Raw genomic sequence first — 26793 nt, 5'->3', positions numbered from 1 at the left:
TATTTGTCTAAAGGCAGAGCGGAAGTTCCTGCATGTTTTTATTTATTAACTCTTGTATTCCTAGTACCCAGAAGAGTGTCTGGTGTATGCTGTTGTTTAGTCAGTTAGTTGTGTCCAATTCTTTGCAACCCCTAGGACCCCCGCCAGGCTCCTCTGTCCATGGGATTCTCCAGGCAAGAATACTGGAGTAGGTTGCCATTTTGCTTCTCCAGGGGATCTTCCTGACCCAGGGATCGAGCCTGCATCTCCTGTGTTGGCAGGCAGGTTCTTTACCATTGAGTAAGGTACTCAATAAATATTTGTCAAATGAATGAACTGGAAATGATCAGTTGAGCTCACTCTTGTTTCTTGGAAGGAAATGAAATGAGGAATGGAAAAGTGTTAGTAACTTGTCCAAGGTCATGTAACTAACTGGTGCCAGAGCCAGATCTCACCAGGCGAGTGGCGATTTTTCTTTCTTTCTTTTTTTTTAATGAAACCATGCCTAAACACAGTTCCTTTATGTGATTTGGAACAGATGCACATTATCGGCTTGACTGTGTATCCCTGTGAGCAGGGGTGGGGAGAGGAAACTAATACATATTAAACCCTGAATGCTAGGTGCTTTATCTCATTTAATCGTCACAAGTAGCATCCTGTGACAGTCCAGTGATATTGGTGGATATTGCAGATGAGGAGGCCAAAGCTTAAGGAACCTGAGTAAGTTCCCTGAGGGTCACATGCTGGTAAGCAGCTGAACTAGGTTTTTGTACTCAGGCCTGGTGAACTCCACTGGGCAGGAGGCCCTCTTACCTTAAATTTTGGTTTTGTAGTCTAAGTTGCTTTAAAGCAACTTAAGATTTTCAAGTCAGACTGCTCTTGAAAATGGTCTGATTTGATTTGCTCAAATAGAGTTGCAGTACTGTTTATTGCTGTTGTTCAGTCCTTATGCTGTGCTGACTCTTTGGGACCCCATGGACTACAGCACACCAGGTTCCCCAGTCCTTCGCCATCTCCCAGAGTTTGCTCAGATTCATGTCCAGTGAATTGGTGATGGTATTTACCCATCTCATTCTCTGCCACCCCCTTCTCCTTCTGCCCTCAATCTTTCATAGCATCAGGGTCTTTTCCAGTGAATTGGCTCTGTACATCAAGTGGCCAAAGTACTGGAGCTTCAGCATCAGTCTTTCCATTGAATATTCAGGATTGTTTCAGTTTAGTTCAGTTCAGTCGCTCAGTCACGTCTGACTCTGCAATCCCATGGCCTGCAGCACTCCAGGCTTCCCTGTCCATCAACCAACTCCTGGAGCTTGCTCAAACTCATGTCCATCCAGACGGTGATACCATCCAACCATCTCATCCTGTCATCCCCTTCTCCTCCTGCTTTCAATCTTTCCCAGCATCAGGGTCTTTTCCAGTGAGTCAGTTCTTCACATCAGGTGCCAAAGTACTGGAGTTTCAACTTCAGCATCAGTCCTTCCAATGAGTATTCAGAATTGTTTTCCATAAGCCAACCCCATGGAATAGAGGGAGGGATCGTGGTGACAGAGAGGGGTCTGTGGAGCTCTTGAGTCAAAAAACAATCCCATGCTCTGGGTAATGCTAGCCCGCCATTCAATTACATCACACAGAACTGAATTTCGGACTTGTTTTCTAACCTAGGCACCCAGGACCACTATAGGAAGGCTCAGGCCAGTGCGGCACTTCTGAATGTGTTTGGTAGTGTTCATAAGCACAAAGAGCACAAACAAAGACAATACCTAAAAAATGTAGGCCAGGTAGAGCAGGAGAGAGGACTGCACCTGATTGAAGCTAGCTGTTTCTGTAGTAAGTAGGCAGACCGTAATTACCTGTGTTGCTCAGAGACCTAAACTGAGAGTGGGGGTGGGGAGAGGTCACACCCATTATCTTTGGAGAAATGATGGGAGTAAATAATCCTTAGTTTCCAGTTTACTCCAGGAGCTTTCACTCACCTTTCAGAGTCACATGTGGACTTTGAGGTGGTACCTTGTCACCCCAGATCATCCAAGCATAAGGTTAACATTGTTTTTGTTAGAAATCCCCTTAGGTTCCCCAGCCATTCATTTTGAACTCCCTATTAGCTTCCTCTCCGTAGCTTTGTGTAGCCTGCCTTAGAAAAGAGAGTGGGGCCCAGGAGGGGAGAGGAAGGAGCAGGGAAGGTGGCAGAGAAACAAAGACTTAATTAGGAGGTTCCTCTGTCTTTTGGGAGTTAAAGTCCTTTTCATTAGCTGATTGCCCAGCTGGGAATGGAGACCCAGGAGGAGGAAGAATTGTAATGGAAGCAGAATAGTTAGAGACTTGGTGATCCAGGGCTAGCAGCATCCACAGCACCTGGGAGCTGGTTAGAAATGCACAGTGTTAGGCTCCACCCCCACCTATAAATCAGTTTTTATTTTAGCGAGATTCCCAGGTGATTCCATGAAAAATTTGAACAGCACCAAGTTGGTAATAAAGCAGTTCAGTGTAAGGGATTTTGGAGTCTGATAGATCTGGGATTGAGACCTGGTTTGGCCATTGAATAGCTGTGTGACCTTGGATGAATTCTTTAACCTCTCTATGTCTCAGCTTCTTATCTGCAAAATAAGGGAACTCTCTACTTCAATGGGCTGCTGGGGAGAGTAAATGAAATACTGATTCTTTTTGCAGTTGATGGTGTCTTAGATTTAATGAAATTTAGTATTGTCTGTAACATATCAAATACTGAGCCTGGTACAGAGTAAAAAATAAATGTTATTGCTAATAACTGAATTAGGCAAATTTACAGGAACAAAGAGCCTATTTCTCGTTTCCCTCTCTATCTCTCAATGAGTGCATTTGTCTGCAGTTTAATAAAACTACAGTCAGTATATGTATCCTCTTTGATGTTTTACTTAGCATTATTTAATAATAGTTGGAGCAGAAGCAGTTAACAAATATAACATGTATTAATATTCCAGGCACAAAAATTTATGTGTGTCTTTATTCATTCAGTCCTTAGAGTAGTGATGTAAGACAGGATCTCCATTTTCAGGTAAGGAAACCAAACAGAGAGGTAAAGTGACTTGCCCAAATCACACAGTTGGTAAATTGCAGAGCCAAGGTTTGAACTGAGGTGGCACTCCACTCCAGTACTTTTGCCTAGAAAATCCCATGGACAGAGGAGCCTGGTGGGCTGCAGTCCATGGGGTTGCTAGAATCGGACACGACTGAGCGACTTCCCTTTCACTTTTCACTTTCATGCATTGGAGAAGGAAATGGCAACCCACTCCAGTGTTCTTGCCTGGAGAATCCTAGGGACGGGAAAGCCTGGTGGGCTGCCGTCTCTGGGGTCGCACAGAGTCGGACACGACTGAAGCGACTTGGCAGCAGCAGCAGCAGTCAGTTTCTAGCATCCGTGCTCTCTGTTTTCATGTATTGCTGTTGTCCTCAAATTTATGGGATGTAATGGAAATCAGGAGACGGGTTGGGTACCTAATTCTGATACTAACTAATTTGTGATTCTGGTCAAGTCAATTTACTTCTTTGGGCCAGTTTCCTTATGTAAAAATGGGAGAAATAGATGGGATTTATAAAGTCTCTTTATTAATTCACTCAACATACAGTGCTTGAAATTAATAAAAGATTGTTAATTGGTTCAAAAGTACTTGCTGAAGCAGGTTGGTTTAGTTAAAAACAAGGGGTTGGAATCTTGGCTCAGCCACTTTCTGGCTGTATGATGTTGGGTAACTTCCTTAACCTTTCTAAACATTTATTTCCTCACTAGTAATGGGGAGATAGTTCATACCATGCAGGGATTTATGAAATTTGAATAAGATAATGTGTATTAGCACCAAATATCCATGAGGCACACAGTGGATAATGTGCAAGAGTTTGCTTTCCTTCTTTCTTTATATCCGGGGATGGTTAAGGAAGCAGATTCAAAACCTAGTCCTGGATCACTAGGTTCAAAAGGAGTAAGAATCTATATTGGGCCTAGTGTCTTTTTCCCATAGTAGTATTTTCATTGTTGGGGGAAAAAAGTGTATAAATAGCCAGGTCCTGTCATTTTTAAGTAATCCACCTTTGATTTTAAATTAAAATTTGCTTAAAAAATATGTAGTTTATCAGCAGTTATTCTTGTTTAGTCACTAAGTCATGTCTGACTCTCTTGCGACCCCATGGACCCTAGCCCACCAGGCTCCTCTGTCCATGGTATTTCCTAGGCAAGAATACTAGAGTGAGCTGCCATTTCCTTCTCCGGGGGATCTTCCCCACCCAGGGATCTAACCCATATCTCCTGCATTGGCAGGTGGATTCTTTACCACTGAGCCACCAGGGAAGCCCCATTAAAGTAGGATAAATGCCAATTAAAAAAAAATGGTGTACTGCTTTCCCGGGGCTGCCATAGCTAAGTACCACAAACTGAATGGCTTAACGCATTATTGACCAGAGATGTATTAATACATCCTTTGTTACCTAAACATTATTGGCCAGAGATGTTTCAGTATTCACTTACATAACAAATTGCTGGCCACCGGCATTAGTTTTCTGCAAAAATTCCCCAGTCAATAATGTGTTAAACAACAAAAATTTACTGTCTTACAGTTCTGGAAGCTAGATATCGGAAATCAGGGTGTGTCCGCAGGATTGACTGCTTCGGAGGCCTGTGAGGGAGAATCTTCCAGGCCTTTTGCCCAGCTTCTAGCAGCCTCAGGCATTCCTTGGCTTGCAGGTGGCTTGTCTCTCTGTGCTTTTACACCATTCGTATGTGTCTGTCTTTTTATAAGAAAACCAGTCTTATACTGGGTTAGAGTTCACCCTGAGGATCTCATCTTAATTTAATCATTTGTAAAGCCCGTGTTTCCAAATAAAGTCACATTCACAGGTGCTGTGAGTTAGGACTTAAACATCTTTCGGGGGACACAATTCAAACAACAGTTTGTTTAGCTACTTGTAACCTGGAGAGAAGAATGTATGAAATTAACTTCTGCTTGTCTCTGAGAATTTATTACTAACATTTTTTTTTTAAACTTTATAAATGTGCATACATACACATCTCCTCCCTCTGGGACCTCCCTCCACCCCAGTCCACCTAATTCATCACAGAGCACTGAGCTGAGCTTCCTGTGCTTTATAGAAGGTTCCCACTAGCTAGCTATTTTATATATGGTAATGTGTATATATCAGTTTGAAAGAGTTTCAGAGTCACCTGATCATGCAGAGTTGATGTTTGTCTGCAGGTACCGGAACGGGTTCTGACTGAGGAGTCTCCCATGCTGTTTGGTTACTGCCCATCTTTGTGCCAGATAATGGTTTGAAATCCTCCTTTACCTCTCAAAGTCAATAGGAAGTTTTCATGCGAGCAGAGCAGTGATTTTCAGCCTTAAAAGTTTTTTCCCCGGCTTCTGAGGGCCACCTGCTCCCTGTGGCTCCCAGACTCTTCCTCTATCTTGAAAGTCAGCCATGTTGAGTCTTTCACCGTCTTTCCGCCATCTTCCCTCTCTTCACTACGATTCTTTTGGTAGGGACCCAGGAAGAACCCAGGGTCACCCTCTGTCCTGCTAATTCTACATCTTGCTTTTGGCATCATTTAGGAAAGAGAGGGGAAATGGATCTGGTACATAGCATTGTAGGATTTTTTTTTTTTTTAATGAACTGAATGGATTAATAATAATAGCTCCCATTAGTTGAATTTTTACCATGTGCCAGGGACTGTGTTAAGCACTTTATATACACTAGCCCATTTAATTCTCATAACAACCTCATAAAATAGATATCATTATTACCATTTTACAGAGGAGAAAGTGTAGGCACTTGTAGCTCAGTTGGTAAAGAATCTGCCTGCAATGCAGGAGACCCAGGTTTGATTCCTGGGTTGGGAAGATCCCCTGGAGAAGGAAATGGCAGCCCATTTCAGTATTCTTGTCTGGAGAATCCCATGGACAGAGGAGCCTGGCAGGCTACAGTCCATGGGGTCGCAGGAGTTGGACATGGCATACAGACTAAACCACCACCACAGAGGAGGAAAATGAAATTCAAGCCAGTGAAATAACTTGCCCAAGGTCACATCTAGAAATATAACTCTGTGGGGCAACAGAACTCCTGCTCTTAACCACCACATTATACTTTCCCTTCATTTCCTTGAATAGAACTGCTTGGCCCGAGCCTCCTCTTTTCTAAAAACTCCTACTTCTGACAGTACAGTGACTGAAGGGCCAGGAAAGTGACCTTTTACGCATTTTTTAGAGTTCTTATTGTTCGTGAGTGGGGAAGCGAGTGTGACTTGTGACCTCAGTTGGCACTTCTTACTTAGCGGTTTCAGTCTTGCCAAGGGGCCCTAGTCAGGTGTGGGACATTGTGAGTTACTTTAAAACAAAAAATACTGATCTAGAACTGAAGAGGAAAACACACAGGCTTCCTATGCTTATCTAACTCTCATTATGATTACAAAATTATACATGCTTATTGTAAACTTAAGCACTACAAATTAAAAGGTGAATGTTTTCAAGTCTTTCTCTCTCCAGTCTCACTGGTCAGGGTAAAGGGTCTTTTAAGTTTAGTTTGTATTCTTTCTGCTTTTTCCTTGCCAGGTTTACTGTTTGTTTGTTTGTTTGTTTTTTTAATTGAAGGATAGTTGAGTTATAGTGTTGTGTTAATTTCTGGTATACAAGTGATTTAGTTATTTATATATATACATACATGTCTATTCTTTTTTATATTGTTTTCCATTATGGTCTGTCATAGGATATTAAATGTAGTTCCCTGTGCTACAGAATAGGACCTTGTTGTTTACCTGTTTTATGTATGGTAGTTTGTATCTGGGCTTCCCTGGTGGCTCAGATGGTAAAAAATCTGCCTGCAATGTGGGAAACCCAGGTTTGATCCCTGGCTTGGGAAGATCCCCTGGAGGAGGGCATGGCAACCCACTCTAGCGTTCTTGCCTGGAGAATCCCATGGGCAGAGGAGCCTAGCGGGCTACAGGCCATGGGGTCGCAAAGAGTTGGACACAGCTGAGCAACTAAGCACACACCCAGTTGGTATCTGCTAATCACAAACTCCTCATTTATCCCTCTCCCACTCTGCTTTCCCCTTTGGTAACCGTAAGTTTGTATTCTATGTCTGTGAGTCTGCTCCTGTTTAGTAAATAAGTTTATTTGTATCGTATTCTAGATTCCGCATTTAGGTAATATTGTATGGTATTTGTCTTTCTCTTTCTGACTTCACTTAGAATGATAATCTCTAGGTCAGTCCATGTTGCCACAATGACATGATTTCATTCTCTTTTATTGCCAGGCTTACTCTGGGCTTCTGTGGTGGCTCAGTGGTAAAGGATCTGCCTACCAATGCAGGAGTTGTAAATTTGATCCCTGGGTGGAGAAGATCCCTGGGAGAAGGAAATGGCAACCCACTCCAGTATTCTTGCCTGGGAAATCCCATGCACAGAGGAGCCTGGTGGGTTACAGTCCATGGGGTGGCAAAAGAGTAGGACACGACTTAGCGACTAATCCAAAAAATTAAAAAAGCAAACTTACTTTGGAACTGCCTCTTCCTCCTTTACTTCTTCATGTGGGTCATATCTCGTCTTGTCTCAAAGCCTAATCTATTTTATTTATTTACTAAAGGTGACATTTACCTCTGTGCCCTCTAGAAAGCAGTCTTTCATTGGGAAGGGCTTTGTAGGAGAGAGAGGCTGTAGATTCTAAGTCAGTTTAGCATAAGGCCAAAATTTCTTAGTAGAAGACACAGTCTCTCCTCATTTTGGCTCCGTGCTGTGACTCTTGTTTTAGACCCTTTGCTGTCATCCTTTGCTCTACTCAGGCACCTCTGCATGTCGTTTACTCACACTCCAAATCATTTCTAGTTCATTTGTCTGGCTCGCATTTTTGCGTCTGTCTGCAGAGTCCTCCTAAATCTATTCTTTTGAAAAACTTACCCTTCCTTACTCATTCCCAATCTTATGTTCTTATTGATGACTTTTTGAGTTCTTTTGAGTGAGTGAATTAGCCACTCTCTTTTCTCTGCTTTAATATTCGATGCACACATATATTACTTATTTTTATCATAGCGTTTATTTTTAATGCAAATGTTTTAGTGTATTTTTGTTGTGTTTATTGAGTAAATAAAAACTCATTATGATTTTTGCTTTGTGTAGACAATATTCATGTATTTATGTGGATCATTTTTAAAGTCTTTATTGAATTTGTTACAGTGTTGCTTCTGTTTTATGTTTCGTTGTTTTGGGTGCCAGGCACATGGGATTGTACCTCCCTGACCAGGGATTGAACCCACACCCCTTGCATTGGAAGGCAAAGTCTTAACTCCTAAACTGCCAGCGAAGTCCCAAGACAATATTCATCTGAATTTACCAAATATTTATCATTTTTTAAAAGTTGCTTTTCCTTTCTCCTAGCATGTCCAGTCTTCCATTTGGGATAATTTTCCTTTTGCTTGAAAAAGTCCCTGTACTGATAGTCTGTAGTGTGGCCTGCTGGGTAATACAGCCTCTTTGTTTGTATTGCCTCTTTATTTTTGTTGCCATCTGTCCGGCTTACTCTGGGGCTTCGTTTGGTATTTAGGACTTGTGCCTCTGCTAGCGCCGTCCCCTTTTCTGTCAGGGCTGTCCCCATCTCTTGAAATCCTACCTGAGAGCCCAGCTTGAGTGCTCCCTTTTCCCAGTACCCCTTTGGAAACCACACTGACCTGTGCTAACTCGGTCGCCTTCTGAACTCATAGCATTAATTTCTATCACTCATTGGCCAGTTGACCATGTCATGCTGTATGTCATCACTTGTATTTTATCTTTTGGTATTTAGCTTCCCATGGATTTGCCCAATTAGATTGTGCTTCTGGAGCTCACAGATTATGATTCTTCCTTCTGTCATTTTGTCTGGCTCAGTGCCCTGCATTCAGCAGGTATTCATCAAATGTCAGTGTGATTGGATTTTCTTAGTACTTCACACTCTGTTAAAGATCAGGTGTTCAAAGCCGGAACCCCAGGGAGCATTCAACTGATGACATCATCTTGGCTGCCTATCACGAGGGGCGTGTGCTACTGAGGAGTGTCAGCAGACGGAACACTTGCACAGCAGGTTATGCTTCCTCCTCTAATGAATGGGATTCAGATTCCAGGTTGGGGAAAAGATAGTAAGTGTAGGAGGAGGGCTGATAAGGGGATGGAAGGGAGGTTGCTACATTATTAGATATGAGGGTATGACTTTATTAAACACATAACTAGAAGGATGGCGTAATGCAGAGAGAAACTCCTTGGAACCAGGAGGCGGATCAAGTAAACCAGCTTCTCTGGTACAAACCAGTTATTAATTGCCATTCATTTTCTTTGCCATAAACCTGTACCGTGCAGCTACTTGCTTTCTCATTAGAATGAGTCTGGGGAAAAGGCTTAGTTTAGAATTAGGAAATCCAAGGGAGGTGCAGGATAGCCAGAGTGGTCTCAGGGGTGGGGATGTACCTTTCATTTGCTTTCCCAGCCGTAGACCTGAGCGGTTGCCAGGATATGCTTGAGTCTTCTTGTAGGGATTTCTACTAGAGTAGTAGGAAACCTTTTATTTCTACCCCTACTACTTCCTTTTTTGCCCATCTTTCTTTCTTCCTTCCTTCACAGATGCCCTCCTAGCACACACACACTAGATTGGTCATCAGACTCATCTCTGAGGCCCACATATGCAGTGGACACTGCTGCTAGGTGCCCAGGCCTCGAATGTGATCCGTCTAGTCTCCACTCCTCTGGCCTCCCCAAAGGATAGGAAGGTAGAGGAAAGGAAATCAGATCAGATCGGATCAGTCGCTCAGTTGTGTCTGACTCTTTGCGACCCCATGAATCGCAGCACACCAGGCCTCCCTGTCCATCACCAACTCCCGGAGTTAACTCAGACTCAGTCCATCGAGTCAGTGATGCCATCCAGCCATCTCATCCTCTGTCGTCCCCTTCTCCTCCTGCCCCCAATCCCTCCCAGCATCAGAGTCTTTTCCAATGAGTCAACTCTTCGCATGAGGTGGCCAAAGTACTGGAGTTTCAGCTTTAGCATCATTCCTTCCAAAGAAATCCCAGGGCTGATCTCCTTCAGAATGGACTGGTTGGATCTCCTTGCAGTCCAAGGGACTCTCAAGAGTCTTCTCCAGCACCACAGTTCAAAAGCATCAATTCTTCGGCACTCAGCCTTCTTCACAGTCCAACTCTCACATCCATACGTGACCACAGGAAAAACCATAGCCTTAACTAGACGGACCTTTGTTGGCAAAGTAATGTCTCTGCTTTTGAATATGCTATCTAGGTTGGTCATAACTTTCCTTCCAAGGAGTAAGCGTCTTTTAATTTCATGGCTGCAGTCACCATCTGCAGTGATTTTGGAGCCCAGAAAAATAAAGTCTGACACTGTTTCCAAACCCATCTATTTCCCATGAAGTGGTGGGACCGGATGCCATGATACTCGTTTTCTAAATGTTGAGCTTTAAGCCAACTTTTTGGCTTTTTCCACTTTCACTTTCATCAAGAGGCTTTTTAGTTCCTCTTCACTTTCTGCCATAAGGGTGGTGTCATCTGCATATCTGAGGTTATTGATATTTCTCCCGGCAGTCTTGATTCCAGCTTGTGTTTCTTCCAGTCCAGCGTTTCTCATGATGTACTCTGCATAGAAGTTAAATAAGCAGGGTGACAATATACAGCCTTGACGTACTCCTTTTCCTATTTGGAACCAGCCTGTTGTTCCATGTCCAGTTCTAACTGTTGCTTCCTGACCTGAATACAAATTTCTCAAGAGGCGGATCAGGTGATCTGGTATTCCCATCTCTTTCAGAATTTTCCACAGTTTCTTGTGATCCACACAGTCAAAGGCTTTGGTATAGTCAATAAAGCAGAAATAGATGGTTTTCTGGAACTCTCTTGCTTTTTCCATGATCCAGCGGATGTTGGCAATTTGATCTCTGGTTCCTCTGCCTTTTCTAAAACCAGCTTGAACATCTGGAAGTTCACGGTTCACATATTGCTGAAGCCTGGCTTGGAGAATTTTGAGCATTACTTTACTAGCGTGTGAGATGAGTGCAATTGTGTGGTAGTTTGAGCATTCTTTGGCATTGCCTTTCTTTGGGATTGGAATGAAAACTGACCTTTTCCAGTCCTGTGGCCACTGCTGAGTTCTCCAAATTTGCTGGCATATTGAGTGCAGCACTTTCACAGCATCATCTTTCAGGATTTGGAATAGCTCAACTGAAATTCCATCACCTCCACTAGCTTTGTTCGTAGTGATGCTTTCTAAGGCCCACTTGATTTCACATTTCAGGATATCTGTCTCTAGGTCAGTGATCACACCATCGTGATTATCTGGGTCGTGAAGATCTTTTTTGTACAGTTCTTCTGTGTATTCTTGCCATCTCTTCTTAATATCTTCTGCTTCTGTTAGGTCCATACCATTTCTGTCCTTTATCGAGCTCCTCTTTTCATGAAATGTTCCTTTGGTATCTCTGATTTTCTTGAAGTGTGATAGTTTAAACCCTTCTGTAATGTAGAGGGCAGAATGTTTTGATTACTTGATTTAGGCACGTTGGGGTCTCCTAATAGGAGAATCTATTGTTTTGCTGATAGAAAGCGTTACTTCATTCTTCTTTTTTTTGTGAGTAATGTGGACCTAGAAAAAGTCTTGTGCTGAGGGTTTGGTAGCTGCCCTGAGAGGGAAAAGGTCACTCTCGGACTTGATTTTATTTCCATCAGTGGTTTGTCGTTTTCAGAAGATGAAAATTAATGGTGCTTTGAACAGAGTATAGAGTATAAATATAGCTAAGACCCTAATACATTTAAAATGATGGGGCTTTGGTTTTAAAAACACATTTTTAAAGTACATTGTTTTAGGCTAGATGTCTTGCTACTGTTTGTGGACTGATTTAGCTGCAGACTAATCTGGAGGGGATAACAATACTAAATGACTTTTTTTTTTTTTAGACTATAATTGCTTTACAATGTTGTGTCAGTTTCTGCTGTACAACAGAATGAATCAGCTTTATGTATACATATATCCCCTCTAAATGACTTTTAAATCATCAAACATTGTGATGTTAACTGTGACTGTTTCGGTGGGGAGAGTTTTTGTGCACAGGAGTAGTGTGGGTTTCCTTTCTCTCCCTTCGGGTAAAGTCTCCTGCGTGTCCCATTCTCTGGCTGTGGGAGTGATGGACAGTGGGGAAGAGTTAGTACACTCATTTCATTGTTCAGGTGGTTTCCTGGGTGCGGTTCTGCAGGGCTTCCTCTGAGAGCTGACTCAAGAATTCTCTCCCATTGTGGTAATGTTCTTGTTTTTACATGCCATACCAGTTTGTAGCCTTGGCGTTTGGGGGAGCACCATTTGGAGGTGTCAAGTCGGGAATGAGGAAAGTAAAAATATTTTCAGAGGTTCCTTGAGAGAAAGCTTCCTTTCACTGGACATACCAGTTCTCCCTAGATGCTGTGGCGCGAGAACTGAAGCATCCTAAGCATATATTCTTCCTTTTTGATGTCACTGATTCCTCTGAATAACAGTTACATGTTTGTCTTTCTGTGTCCAATGAGACTGTGCATCCTGAGAACTGAGACAGCATCTCATCCATCTTTTAGTCCTCAAAGTTTAGCACAGCGCTCAGCTCGAAGTCAGTGTTTATAAATGTACGTTAGGTTGAATAATGGAGAGAAGCTTTAAATGCACTGCATGCCAGCAGACATGCCTGGCATGTTGAGTTGGGAGACATTAGTAGAAAATGGAGATAGGAGAGAGCGAGATAAAGGAGTTTTTGTGGATAGGATACAGGGAATTTTCGTTGCCTAAGAATTACTTGAGAAGCAGTTGTTTTGCAGTCTTCCTTCATGTGAGAAAGCATTTAAAAGTTGAATGTTAGTTCCATCTGACTAGCTAATGACCTTGGATAAGGCTTCTAATCACTGACCTTCTTTGTGGCAGGGACTAAAGATACATGCTTGTCCCTCTCAAATGGAAAAGGGGGGTGTCAGGGTTAGATTGTGGGTGGGAAAGAAGGCATTGAGACCCTGCTAAGCAGCATTGTGGAAACATAAAGCTGTTATAATAATGGTGCTGTTGGCAAACAAGAAGTCTCAGCCTCTTCTCTGGTTTGTGTCCCACACTCAGCCACAACCTCAGATTGGGTGGATGCAGACTTTAAATATCGGGGTCACCTGTACCTAAAATGTCCCTTGTGGTTTCTCTGAGTATTGTGCGAACATTCCTTTTTGGCTCTTTCCTACATGAGGAAAAAGGAGGAAGTTTGTGGAGTTGTGCTTTTGGTTGGCATTAGGGCAGTGATCCCTAGCCTTTTTGGCACCAGGTACCAATTTTGTGGAAGACAATTTTTCCACGTAACCAGGGGTGGGGGGATGGTTTTAGGATGATTCAAGTACGTTACATTTGTTGTGTGCGTTATTTCTAATCTTAGGCCGCTGCTGATCTGACAGGTCTGAGTCCCAGAGGTTGGGGACCCCTGCATTAGGGCATAAGGGGCTTTCATTTTCCCCTTTTATCTGGTAACTATCTAAACTAGTAAAGAGCTGTAAGAAAACAGCCCTGGCTTGGAAGTTCTCTCAGTAGTGACTGAAGCTTGAGAGGAACTCGGCTTTCATAACTCCTGCGTTGAAGAAGGGGACAGTCATTTCCCTGACATGGCTGGGATTCTGGTCAGCTGATTTCCTGTCTCTATAGGGATGTGATTCCTCCCCCTTCCTTTGGGAAGAAATGGATATTTTTTCATTTCCTGTTCGATCGCATATTTTCTGAGTACCGGGAGACACTTGCTGGCTATAAATCGGTTGGGTCATGGGGAAGGAAGCTGCTTTTGTTTTCAGCAGAACAGCTTCCATTTGAGAGATAGACATGTACAGGAACCCCAGCTTCCTTGTGCCCCTGGGAGAGACATGGGACCTAGAGGGATTGTTTTGAAACCCTTCCTGGGCTGTGTCTGCTTGACCTGTGGTAGTAGCGCCCCTTCGCCCCCTGAAGGCGAGAAAAGCTTGGTCCCTCACGGGGCCTGCGTGCTGTGACCCCACTCTGGCTGTGTCCTCTGGCCAGCCCTTTCGGTGCCTGAACGCTGCCCGGGAGCAACTGTTAGTCCCTGGTGGAAGTGACACCATTCTTGGAATGGAACCTGGCAGGATGCCCCCCTGAGCCCTGATGGAGTGACACAGGCTGGGACTGCAATCGGGCTGTCCAGATTTCCTGCCCTCACGAACAAGCCCCGCAGCTTCCTCTCGGGTGGCACAGGGGCTCGCTGTCAGCGAGCAGGGCCGCCTGTGGGCCCGCGCAGCGGTTTCCGAACCTGCCTGTGCAGACCGGCCTGCTCCTCGTGGGTCTGGAGCGAGAGCAGAAGACAGAAAAGGGAGGAGCGGGGAGGAAGTTGTGAGCCCCTTCGCTTCTTGAGGACTTTTTCTTAGCGTTTGGGGTAACCTGGAGTTTAATTTTGTGACACACTAACTTTTGCGTTTTTTTTTTTTCCTTGACCTTGGAGAAGTCCTTAAAAGTTCTTACAAAATAAAACATTGCTTGATAGGTTACAAGGAATGTCATTTTTGAGTTTTGTGGGTAACACAGCTGTTCCTAGTTCGGCAGGGTTTATATGACCAGGTAATTGGTGTGTTTCAGGTTCCTGAAGGTCATTAGAGGAAGAACAGCCTTAGAAGTGGAATTAGTGTGCCTGCCTTGACTTGAACTCTTAACTTTGAATTCTTCCTTTACCTCTGTGCCTTCTTGCTCCAGGGGCTTTCTGGTTTGTGGTATTTTATAGTATCAGATAAATCTCCCCTCTAGGGTGAAGAGCAGCATTTTACAGTGGAAAGGGTGTAAACGTTGAAATCCTGGTTCTGGTACTTATAAGCTCTGTGACCTTGGCCAGTCACTTAACCAATACGTGTGATTTTCCTAAGTCCTCATGTATCTTGTACTGTTTCTGTAAAGGTTAAAAGAATTAATATATAGAAAGCATGCTGCTTGATGCATAGTGGGTATGTAATTGTAGTTTCTTTTTATTAATAAGAGTCTTGTAAAATGTGATTTATAATGTAAAATATGCATAAAAGTTACCATTTTAACCATTTTATGCGTACAGTTCAGTGGTGTTAAGTACAGTCACACTGCTGTGTTACCATTACCACTGTCCATCTCCAGAACTTCTCAAACTTATATTTCATACCCATTAAACAGTAATTCACATTCTCCCCTCCCCAGCTCCTGGCAGCTACCATTCTGTTTTCTGTCTCTGTCAAGTTTGACTGTTCTAGGTACTTCATGTAAGTAGACTCCTCCAAGATCTATACTTTTGCGATTGGCTCATTTCACTTGGTATAATGTCTTTAAAGTTTATCCATACTGTAGTACGTGTCTTAATTTCACTCCTTTTTAAGGCTGAACAGTATTTCTTTGTATGCACCACATTTTGCTTATTCATTCTTCCATTGATGGGCACTAGGTTGCTAAAATATGATTAGTTGCAGTGGCAGTATTGTTCGGTTGATTCCTTATCTAGAGCTCTCAAAGCTGGGAGGAAGAGGATGAAGTGAGGGACAAGACCATTGTGTGTCGACTTCATCTCTCTGGGTTTTGGTTGCAGGACCTGTTTTGATAGGAGTCTAGCAAATGATGGCGCCCATTCTGATGGGAGTCCATATAGAGGGTCCAGGCCTGGCAGAACTCTAGTGGGGAAAAGTGTTGCTTCTTAGCCCAGGCAAGGATTAGACCCTTCTCCAGGGATGGACTGCTTAACAGTAGCTGTAGCTTATCAACCTTGCCTTTCCTTCTGCCCTCTTCTGCTGTTACTGTGAATGGGACTCTTGCTGTTGTGATGTGTCTAGACTCTTAGTTTGTTTTACACAGGTCAGGGCCTGAGGGGGAATTGTTGTACAGCCGTACAGTAAATAGCCAGTTGTGTGCCAGCCTGGCTTGTAGGATTTGTAGGCTATATACACACACGTGTGTGTACATGTGTATGTGTGTTCATGTATATGCACATGCATACGTACGCACATATCCTGTCATTGGCAGTTTGCACAGTATAGAAGCTGTGTGCTCTCCTCCAGCTTCGCCCCGGCCCAGCCCACCACCATGGTGTGTGGATTGGTAACAGGGGGATCCCAGGATGATGGAAGAGGTCTCCACGGGGATTAAAGCACTAAGAACCGTAGCAGGATGGTCTTGACAGCTTAGATAGCCTCTTGCAGTTTCTTCCAAAATTCTGCAGAGAGTACTCTGCAGCTCTGACTTCGTTGTCCCATCTTCAGGCCTGAGTTAGACCTGGAAAAGCCCACACGCTCGGCTTCTGCATCCTCCACTTCTGTTGGACATAGAAGTGGAGGTTGAGAAGGAGAAGCAGCTACTCTAAACTCCTGGATCCCTCTGTGTGGACTCTCCTGTTTGTCTGAAGGGGCTAAAGGGTGATTTGTACTGATTTCCCCCAAGTCCCCTCTGTGCTTAAGGGGACTGCATTGTCATTGGGGGTTTTTTGCCCCATTGTGTCAAGGATACAGGGACACACCCCTTCAGTGCACTCCTCCACCCACATTGGTCTACCTGCATATCTCCTGTTCCATACCTTCGTTGTCTATCTTCTGGTTATCTTTCTAAGATATTCAGGATGATTTTATGTTGTCAATATAATATGAGTGAGTGAATTCTATGTTAAGTTAGTGAGATCATATTTAGTATTCCGTTCTAGTTGTGTAAGTACATATGATGAAAGAATTATGTTCCTGCTTTGTGAAGGCTGCCACAGGAAAGGATCTAAAAAAAAAAGAAATCTGAGAAGAGCTATTTCAGAAAAACATAGATTAAATATGAACGACAGTAGGGGGCACTTGTATGACAGTGGAGGAGAGACAAACACAAGAGTGTTCAGTTTGATTTTTGATAATTGGTTCTTTGGAAAGTTAATATTTTTTCCCTAGGCAATTTTCTTTGTGTAAAACTGACAATTGAATTTTAGAGACAGAGATATTTGGCATGATCAACAAGTTATATTCACCCCTTGTCAACTAAAAATGGACTTTTCTTCAAAGTTTGTTAAATTTATTTTCTCTCAGATGTTCTTTGACAAGCAAGAGTTACTAGATTTAAATTACATTATTTCATTCAACCATAACAACATATAAAGCTTTAAAAATTTCTCTGAAACAATCTATTGGAAACCTCAATTTCTGTATCAACAAATTTGTGCTACTCTAGATTATATGTTTACCTTCTTGCACAAAAATAATGAGTGAAAACAAAACACCAAAACAAATGAACTGCATATTGTATTTAAGTAGAGGTACCAAAAAACACGTGAAAAATGGTTAAGAGAGTTGAACCCTTTCTACTTCATTTTGTAGTTGGTGTTAGGTGAACAAAGATTGGGCTTAGTTGAATAGTGATGGGCCAAAAGGCCCAGTCTTTGTGAGCTCTCTCTGTCCTGGACTCCTGAGGAGCAGCTCTGATGGGGAATAAAAGTATCGTTTTCAAAGTGGCCCCTGCACAGACTACATATCTATAGTTATTCTATTTTCCATACGTATGATATAGCTGGCTCTTAACCCCTTAAAATGGAGCAGAAGGCATGCTGAATACTTCAGACTCACAGATGTTAAGAAATCCTGAAATTAATTTTAACCCACTGTTTCATCATTTACTAGTTGAAGTACCAAAGATGCTTATGGGGAAAAAGTGAACAGATATTTTCCCCCCTGTTTGCCCTTTACCTGCCTTTTTAATGCCATCTCCCATTATTCTTTAGTGCTTCCCAGATGACTTGGTGGTAAAGAATCCACCTGCCAAGCAGGAGACGTGGATTCGATCCCTGGGTTGGGAAGATCCCCTGGAGAAGGAAATGGCAACCCACTACAATATTCTTGTCTGGAGAATCCCTTGGACAGAGGAGCCTGGCCAGCTACAGCCCATGGGGTCGCAAAGGGTTGGACATGACTTAGTGACTAAACAAAAACAACAACCACCCCATTCATTATTCTTTACAACTGGAATGAACTAGTCCCCCTCCCCACTGCCCCCTTATAAGCCCTGTATTCTTGTGTGTTTGCTTATGCTCTTTCCTCTACTTGGATTTTTCTTTAATTTCTATGTCTTATCCTTTCACGTCCATCTCATATGTCATTTTTTTGGGTGCAGCATTTCCTGGTCCCTTCAGTTACAAGTCATATCATCTTTCTAAACTTACATAACATTACTGAAAGAAGTTCACTTAAAAGTAATAGTAATAGTTGTTCAGTTGCCAAGTTGTGGCTGACTTTTTGTGACCCTGTGGACTGCAGCGTACCAGGCTTCTCTGTCTTACCATCTCTCAGAGTTTGCCCAGTTTACAGAATGCTTTCATATGTATTACCTCTTTTGTGCCTCACAGGTTATTATTCTGCTTGATAGCCTAAGGCTCAAGAAGGTAAAGTGACTTACACAGCTGGAACCCAGTCTAAATCTTGTGACCTCAAACCCAGTGTCCTTTTTGCGACCTCAAACCCAGTGTTCTTTCCATGGAAGAATGCTGTCTTCTGATTCTTATCACTCGCTGCTGTGTGTTGCAGGTACTCGTGTCAACGTCATGTCTGAGGCATGCTTTGTCCTTAAAGGAAGGGCTAATGCCTTGTTCTTTGTGGCCCTAGTATCCCATAGCACAGAGCACTGCAGTTAATAAGGCATTGAGAGACACCTGAAGGGCTGAGGATGAGTTGGGGAGATGTTGATGGATGCGTGTCCGTGGCACAGTGCCTGGTGCATATGTGTGTTAGTTGCTCAGTTGTATCCGACTATTTGCCACCCCATGGGGTGTAGCCCGCCAGGCTCCTCCATCCTTGGGATTTTTCCATGTAAGAATACTGGAGTGGGTTGCCATTTCCTTCTCCAGGGGACCTTCCTGACCCAGGGATGGAACCCAGGTCTCCTGCATTGCAGGCAGACTCTTTACCATTTGAGCCACCAGAGAAGCCTGGTACATAGATGTCTAACAAATGTTTGTTGAATTTAATTGTAAAATGGATCAAGAACTACAGTTAGTAAGAGCTTGCTGCTACTGCTAAGTCACTTCAGTTGTGTCTACCTCTGTGCGACCCCATAGACGGCAGCCCACCAGGCTCCCCCGTTCCTGGGATTCTCCAGGCAAGAACACTGGAGTGGATTGCCATTTCCTTCTCCAATGCATGAAAGTGAAAAGTGAAAGTGAAGTCGCTCAGTCGTGTCCGACTCTGAGCGACTCCATGGACTGCAGCCTACCAGGCTCCTCTGCCCATGGGGTTTTCCAGGCAAAAGTACTGGAGTGGGGTGCCATCGCCTTCTCCGTAGTAAGAGCTTATATGACACCGATCAAGGGCCACACACTTTATAAATGCTTTGCATGATACCAAGTCATTTAATCCTCACAACTAAATGATATGGGTACTGTAATTCCCATTTTCCATTTGATGAAACTGAGCAACAGGAAGGCTAAGTGACATGCCCAGGGTCACACAGGTGGTAAGCAGCAGAGCTGGGCTTTACACTGACAAGCAGTTGGCCCTAGAATCTGCACGCACTCTTAACCATCAGGCCACAATCAGTTGTTTAGGATATTTTTACACTTAAGTTCCTCCTGGACTCCTTTCTGTCTCGGGTGTGGCTCAAATAAAGAAAAGCAGAAGCAGCACAACTTATGAGTTGAGCAGTGGTTCTCAAACTTGAGCCGCCATCAGAATCACCCACCCGGAGGGCTTGATAAGACATGGATGGCTGGGCCCCACCCCCAGCTTCTGATTCAGTATGTCTGGGGTTTGGCTTGAGAATTTGTATTTCTAACACGTTCCCAGGAGTTGCTGCTGTTCTGAGACCACTTATGTAGAGTATAGTGTTTGAGAGCACGGACTCTGAGGTTAAGCTACCAGGGTGTGAATCTCAGCTCTACTGTTGAACATGAACTTGAGCAAGTTCCTAAACCTCTCTGAATTTCAGAGCTCATCTGTGAAGTGTCTGTGCTGACAGCACCTACATCATAGAATTCCCCTGGAGACCGAATACATGTAAAGTACTTAGAATGGTGCTGGAAAAAGAAAAGTGAAACTCGGTCAGTTGTGTCCGACTCTGTGACCCCATGGACTATTGTCCAGGGAATTCTCCAGGCCAGGATACTGGAGTGGATAGCCTATCCCTTCTCCAGTGGATCTTCCTGACCCACGAATCAAACCGGGGTCTCCTGCATTGCAGGCAGATTCTTTACTAACTGAGCTATCAGAATGGTGCTTGGCTCATGATAAACATGCAGTGTTAGCTCAGTAGTGGTGATAAAACATGGTTCCTGCCTCTGTAGAGTTTGCAGTCTAGTTACATAGAGACTTAAACCTCATACTTGAAAAGGTGATGTGAAATTAGGTGTTAGCTCATGGGGTTCTGACTCTGAAGTACCTTAGAGGTGACGTGTGTGTGTGTTGCAGGGCAGGAGAAGCGGTGAGGGATCAGGAGGAGGAAAGCTACATGGGACCTTTGGAAATAGTGGAAAATTGCATCGTCAGAATTTAGAAAAGTTGGGGTGGTCAATGGTTTTGGTTTTACAACCGAAAAATTGGAGATGGGGAGGTGGTTGGAGAGAGATACAGAGAGAGAGATTGAGAGAGAGATGCTTTCACTCCATACGCCAAAGAGATAACTAACTCCCTCCCGTTTCTCTTAGAGCTGGTAGCTGGTCTGAAGGTGAGGTTGCTGCAGTTTGCTGTTTGTTGGGAACAATGGCTAAGGAAGTGGTTTGCTACTGGCTTCTGAAACTGGACTCTACAACCTTTATCCTCCACAGCTGATTCACATACTTTTGATTCTTGCTGAGAAAGGCAGTTGTTAGATTTGGAAGTTTTCAGATTCCAGAGCCAGCTGGACAGCTGACCCTCTGATAACTGTTTCCCAAACTTACCAGCCCTCTGTCGCCTCATCTCCCTGGGCCCCGTCTTTTTTACTTTGAAGCAATAGCCTATATTTAGTGAATTAGTCAGTGAGAGGTTGGAGGAGGATTGAGGGGGAGTCTCACCCACCTTCGCGTTCTGGGTGGATGGAGTATCTGGGCCTAGGAACAAGATGTATCCTGCTTAGAGATGTTAACCCCTTCATTGTCAGGCATGCTCAGGTGACAGCTTACACTGCTAAGAATGTGCCTCTAGCTCATGGGTAAGGAAGGAGCCGTGTTTATTTTTGGTTGTCCGGAAGAAAATATTTGGGAGAAGGAGTGGGGAGAAGCTCAGACAGCTCCATTTATGGTTGAGCAATGCTTGGCATTCTACAGAGGGCCCATATGGGCAGTGGGGAAGAGTTCAGCATTCTCATGATCCACCTCTTGCTCTCTCCATTCAGAGATGATCAGGGACACCTCATTAGCCATCAGAGTGGGTCAAGGATTCCTTGGCGTGACAGGAGCCTCACCCTCACATCCTGGGCGTTTTCTGCTCCACCAACCTGCTGAATCACCACCTAGGAATGGCAGTAGCCAGGTTGCCACCTGGAGCGCTCTTGGCACAGTGCACTGTTGACTGGTCCTGGTCTCCTAGACACGGCTTGGGCCTCTCCAGGCCTGTTGGAGTGAGAGTCTGGGTCTTAGCTCCCCCTCCGGCTTGTTCCACAAGGCAGTGACCTACTTTTCAGAGACAATTAAGTGTTTGTGAGTAGAAGAAGGCGGTGACCCGAGTGAAGGTGAACGAGAGCTGCATTAAACAAACACCGTTGGGAATTAACTTTTCTTTTGGTCTCACATAGCAGGGGCCCACCTCGGTCCAAATGGAATGGCTGACCAGGCTGATGTAGGGGGCCGGATTCCAGATGCTTATCCAGAGAGCCAGCCAACCCTGAATTCTCATTTCTTCCACCCATGTACTTTAATATAAGAAATTGCCTTTTATAGTCTTTGTACCCTTTGTCTTTGGGGTGATAGGGGCAGGCTTGGAAAGAAATTGGGGCTCTTAGAGTGAGTCAGCGCTCTGAGCCAGCGGTTCCTTCTGGTGGCAATGTTCTGTTTCATTTGTAGCCCCTCTGAGAGGACCTGAATCTCTCTCTTTTTGTACAGGCTGCGATAATAAGCTGGATGGGAGCCCAGATCTTTAGGGAAAGAGTGAGTAGCTTGTTTAGGTTTTCCTGTCCTTGTGGGAAGACGGTGTAGATTCAGTTTTTGCAGTGAAAGGAAGTGAACTCACTTTTCTCTGTCCTGGATGTCACTTACCTTATTAGCAGACCCCGACTTCTGCTTCCCTGTTGAAAGTGATGATTGTGCTCTAGTTTCACCCTTAACTGTTGTAAGTTAGCACTGGGGGAGGATCCAAGGCCCTAAGATGAGAAGGACAGTGACTCTTGTCCTACACTAGCTGGCTCCAGGATCCTGAGGGAATTGCAAGTAGGCAGTTTCTTAAACTTTTATTTTCAGCAACTCCACACACGACAACTCCGCAAATCTCCCTGTTACTAAAAAGAAGAGTTACTGATGTTCTACCCAGAGATCCAGATCAAATCTTAAAGTCCAGGAAGGAAGACGTTAAGAGAACTCAACCTTAACCATTCTCTGACTGGAATTCCTTCTGACAGTCTTTGAAGTGCTGGCCCCATTTGAAGAACTAGTTTACGTATCAGAGCAGGGCTTGGAAGGCAGCATGGCATCAGTATTGGTCTTGGCTGATGGCTGAGCTTCTTGGGGAAGAGTATTTGAGGTGACCTGAAGTTCCCCCCCTCCTCCTAGGAACCCCAGAGTCTGGTTGCAACCTGCTTTCTTCTGTTTCTCCCATCCTTTTATGCCCAGGAAACCTTGTCTCTGCTTGTTTCCTGGCCTCTCAGCCCCTGGGTGGTGTCGTTGCCCTGCCTCCCTGTCCTACACGTGGCGCTTGCCCTGGGGCTCTCAGGTCTCTTTCTTTCTGCCACAGTTTCCTGTCCTTTCCCCCAGCCGGGCCCATGTTCACTTGCCCAGGCAGCTGCTGAGTTCTCATGGCATTGTGCAAATGGGCTCTGTCACAGGTTTATGAGCTCCAGCCACAGCTTGGCTCTCCACCCTGCCCTGAAATCTCTCTGTTCCCTCCTGGGTGACTCCCATTCCTTCTCCTTACAGCAGCTCTTTCAGGCTTTCACCACTCTCCTCCAGCTTGCTGCTCCACCCACCTTGTGAACTTTCAGCAAGCCATTTAGCCTCTTGCTTTCCGTAGGTCTGCCTCTCAGCTTATCTGTCTCTTCCTCACCTCATTCCTCCTTTTTTCAGAGGCAGCCTCTGGGCATGTGCATAGTTTGTATTCTAAGTCTCTCCCCTTCTAGAGACTCTTCATAAGTATGTTCAAGTTGTCTTCATCCTAAGGAAAAGAAAATTTTTAAGCTTTTTCCAACAAACTTATTCCATCTAACTCTGCTTTTTATTTTTTAACTACTAAACCTCTTTAATAGTCTTTCTTACATTCCTCTAGTCATCTTGACCCACCATGACATAGCTCTTGTGCCCACCAGTCCAGCAGAAATCGCTCCCACTTAGGATGACCTACTTGCAGAACTCAGTATTTCTCTTCAGTTCTCACATTTGACCTTGTTGCAGCTTTTGACACTATATTCCGGCCTTTCTTTCCCCTTCATTGTGTGCTTTCCCTGGATGAGTTTACCTACACTGGTGATTTCATTTATCAACATTGTCTACCTGTTCAGTGATGACTCTCAAATCCAAACCTCTGAATATGAACTTTCCCTTGAGGTCCAGACTTGTCTTATCAAATGACTCCTGCCCTCTTCCACTTTGGAGTCTGTAGAAGTTCTAATATAACATATCCAAAACCATGCTTATCCTCATTCCCCTTTTTTCTCTTCCCAAACCTGCTTCTCTTCCTGTATGTGCTGTGCTTAGTTGCTCAGTCGTGTCTGACTCTTTGTGACCCCATGGACTGTAGCCCGTCAGGCTCCTCCGTTCATGGAGATTCTCCAGGCAAGAATACTGGAGTGGGTTGCCATGCCCTCCTCCAGGGGATCTTCCCAACCCAGGGACTGAACCCATGTCTCACGCGTTGCTGTTGGATCCTTTACTGTCTGAGCCACCAGGAAAGCCCTCTCCTGTATACCCTGTCTCATATACCAGTATCACTCTCTACCTGTTTGCTGCAGCGGGGAAACTCAGGTTTGCTTGTTTCTTGTCTTCCTTTAATTTCCGCATCTGATTGGACACTAAGTACTGTTGGTCTCAACTCATGTTGAGTTCCAGCTCAACATGCATCCTTTCCCTTCCATTCACCCTGGATGGACCCACAGCCCTGTTTTAGACCCTCATCATCTTTGGCTTTCTGTCAATGATCATGCCATATCTCTTCTTAAAATCTCCAGTGCTCACTGCCTTCTGTTCCTCCACAGGGTAGAGTTCAGACTTGGCATGGGTGTGATTCTCAGTTGTGTCTCTTGTTTATGCTGTTTCCTATGCCTTGGATGTTCTTTCTATTTAATCAGCTTCCCAGTTCCTATTCATGTTGTTAAGTAATCTTTCATCTCAGCTAGAATGAACTGGCTTTTTATGGTGTTCAAGCTTATTTTCTTCTACCCCAGCCAGGAAAAATTTGATTTAGCTCCTCATCTGAGTTTCCATGGTACTTTATATATCCCTTGTGGTAGTATTTATCTCCTTGTTTTACAGCTGTCTATTTAATTGGCTCCTTTAGAACATGAGTTTGTTGAAGGCAGACTGTGCCTTCTTCATCCTTGGTTCCTTGGCGGGGCTGAAACAATTAGTTGAATTCATGAGCTGTATATGAAGTTCTTGCTATCTCCAGATAAAGGATGTTTGCGAAGTCTAAAAGAGCTGTGCTACATTAGATATTGTGATATAACCTGCCCTACTCTTTATTTCACAGAGTACCCATGTTTACTGCATGGAGTTTATAAAATAATAAGCAAAATTATAAAATTAAAGTCACCTAAAATCCCCATTTTTGGATAATCACTGTAAATATTTCGGTATATTTTCTTTCAGACATTGTCTTCTGCTAACGTATGTATATGTAAATACATATTTTGTAAAAATATACTGTTTGTAACTTGTTCAAAACCCAAGGTGAAAGTCTTTCAGTGTCAAAAATATGTGCTTCTGTCATAGTTTATCTTGCTGTGTGTGGCCCAGTGGTACTTGAGATAGCCCCCTATTGTTGGACTTTAAGGTAATTTTGCATCGTTTGATGTTATAAACATTGAAACAAATATACTTTGTACGTGTGTGTATTTGCACATTTAGCCACAAATTTTATATAAATTCCTAGGAGTGAAATCACTGTGTTAAAAGTTATTGGACACTTAAAAAAATTTTAGATACGTTTTGTTCAACCTCGCTCCATAAAAACTTATACATGTGGTTGAGTTTTTATACTTCATTGAGATTCCCACCCCCTCAACCCCCGTTGCCGTGGTAGGTTTTGTGTTTCTGTCCAGAGGTTTATCTATTGAAATGATTGAATAAAGGCTGTGTTTTAGGAAGATTATCTAGCAGCATGGGCAACATGGGTTGGGTGAGAAGAAGGGAAATCCATTTTTTTTTTTAAAGCTATTTTAGCAAACCAGGTGAGAAGTAGTGAGAATTAGACAGGAGAGGCTGACTGTTGAATAAAGAAGGTGACTATGAGAGGTATTTGGAAGGACTGATAGGACTTGATAGTGGGTTAGGCGAAGGATGGTGCTGTTACTCAGAGTGGGAAATTCAAAGGCGGCATTGATGTGAGGAGGAAGGATGTGGATTCACTTTTAATAACTGGAGATCTAGTTGCTATGGCATACTCAGGTGGAAATGCCCCCAGGCAGCAGGAGAGATGCAGGGCTCACTCTCCTCAGCCTCACCTTTAAACCCTCCTTCCCCTGGCAAACAAACTCCCTCGATGTGGAAGCCAGGCAGGGCTGCCTTTCTGAAGCATCTTCATTGTGTCTGCCGTACAGCCTCCTACACACTGTTCACAACCCACCTCAAAGTCCTCTAGGAAACCTTCTCCCATCACCCCCTGGAAGTTAGTTCCTAGATTCCTAAATGCTCATGGTCATTTGAAAAACTTATTTATTTGTCGTTATTTAGTTATTTGGGGTCTTCATCGCTGCGTGCGGGCTTTCTCTAGTTGTGATGATCAGGGGCTGCTCTTCTCTGCGATGCCCAGGCTTCTCAGTGCAGTGGCTTCTCTCGTCGTGGGGCACAGGCTCTAGAGGCCGGGTCAGTGGTTGCGGTGCACAAGCTTTAGTTGCTCTGCAGCATTTGGAATCTTCCTGGGCCAGGGATCAAACCCGTGTTCCGCTGCATTGGCAGGGGTATTCTTAACCACTGGACCACCAGGGAAGTCCCTCCCCAAGATTCTCAAGAGTAGTTTATATCTGACCTTTAGCTTTTAAACCCCTCTATGCTGCTGAAATTGCTGTTGTCAAATCAAGGTCACCAATCATCTCCTAATTGCCAAATCCAATGGCAATTTTTCAGCCCTGATCTTACCTGACCTTTCTGTGGTGTTTGACACTATGAAATTAAACACTCCATCCTCCTTGAAAGCTCTCCTTCCCTAACCTTTTATGACCTATGATTTTCTTCCTTCATTTACAGGTTTATCTTCCATTAAACAAGGTGCTTTCTAGGATCTGTCTGACCCTCTATACAGTTTTCTCAAATGACTTGATTCATACTCATGGCTTCAATCTCTGGGTCTGATCTCTCTCCTGAGCTCCTGACACTTGTCTTGGAGCGCTGGAGGGCTTCTTTTGGATACTGACTGTACAGTTACCTTTTACTCAACATGTTATAAACTGAACCCTTTGTCTTCTTCCCGGGAAGCCTGCTTTGTTGTTGTTGTTTAGTGGCTAAGTTGTGTCTGTCTTTTACGTCCCATGGGCTGTATCCTGC

General features: G+C 43.9%; 1 protein-coding gene across 7 annotated transcripts in view; it reads left to right on the top strand.

Moving 5' to 3' along the window:
* The window catches only part of MACF1 (microtubule actin crosslinking factor 1), a 337029-nt gene that overhangs the window by 28843 nt on the left and 281393 nt on the right, over positions 1–26793 (top strand). The window lies entirely within an intron of this gene.

The sequence above is a fragment of the Bos mutus genome, chromosome 3 (genome assembly GCF_027580195.1).
Source record: "Bos mutus isolate GX-2022 chromosome 3, NWIPB_WYAK_1.1, whole genome shotgun sequence".
Taxonomy (NCBI): Eukaryota; Metazoa; Chordata; class Mammalia; order Artiodactyla; family Bovidae; genus Bos; species Bos mutus.
This window is presented reverse-complemented; position numbering and strand designations above follow the sequence as displayed.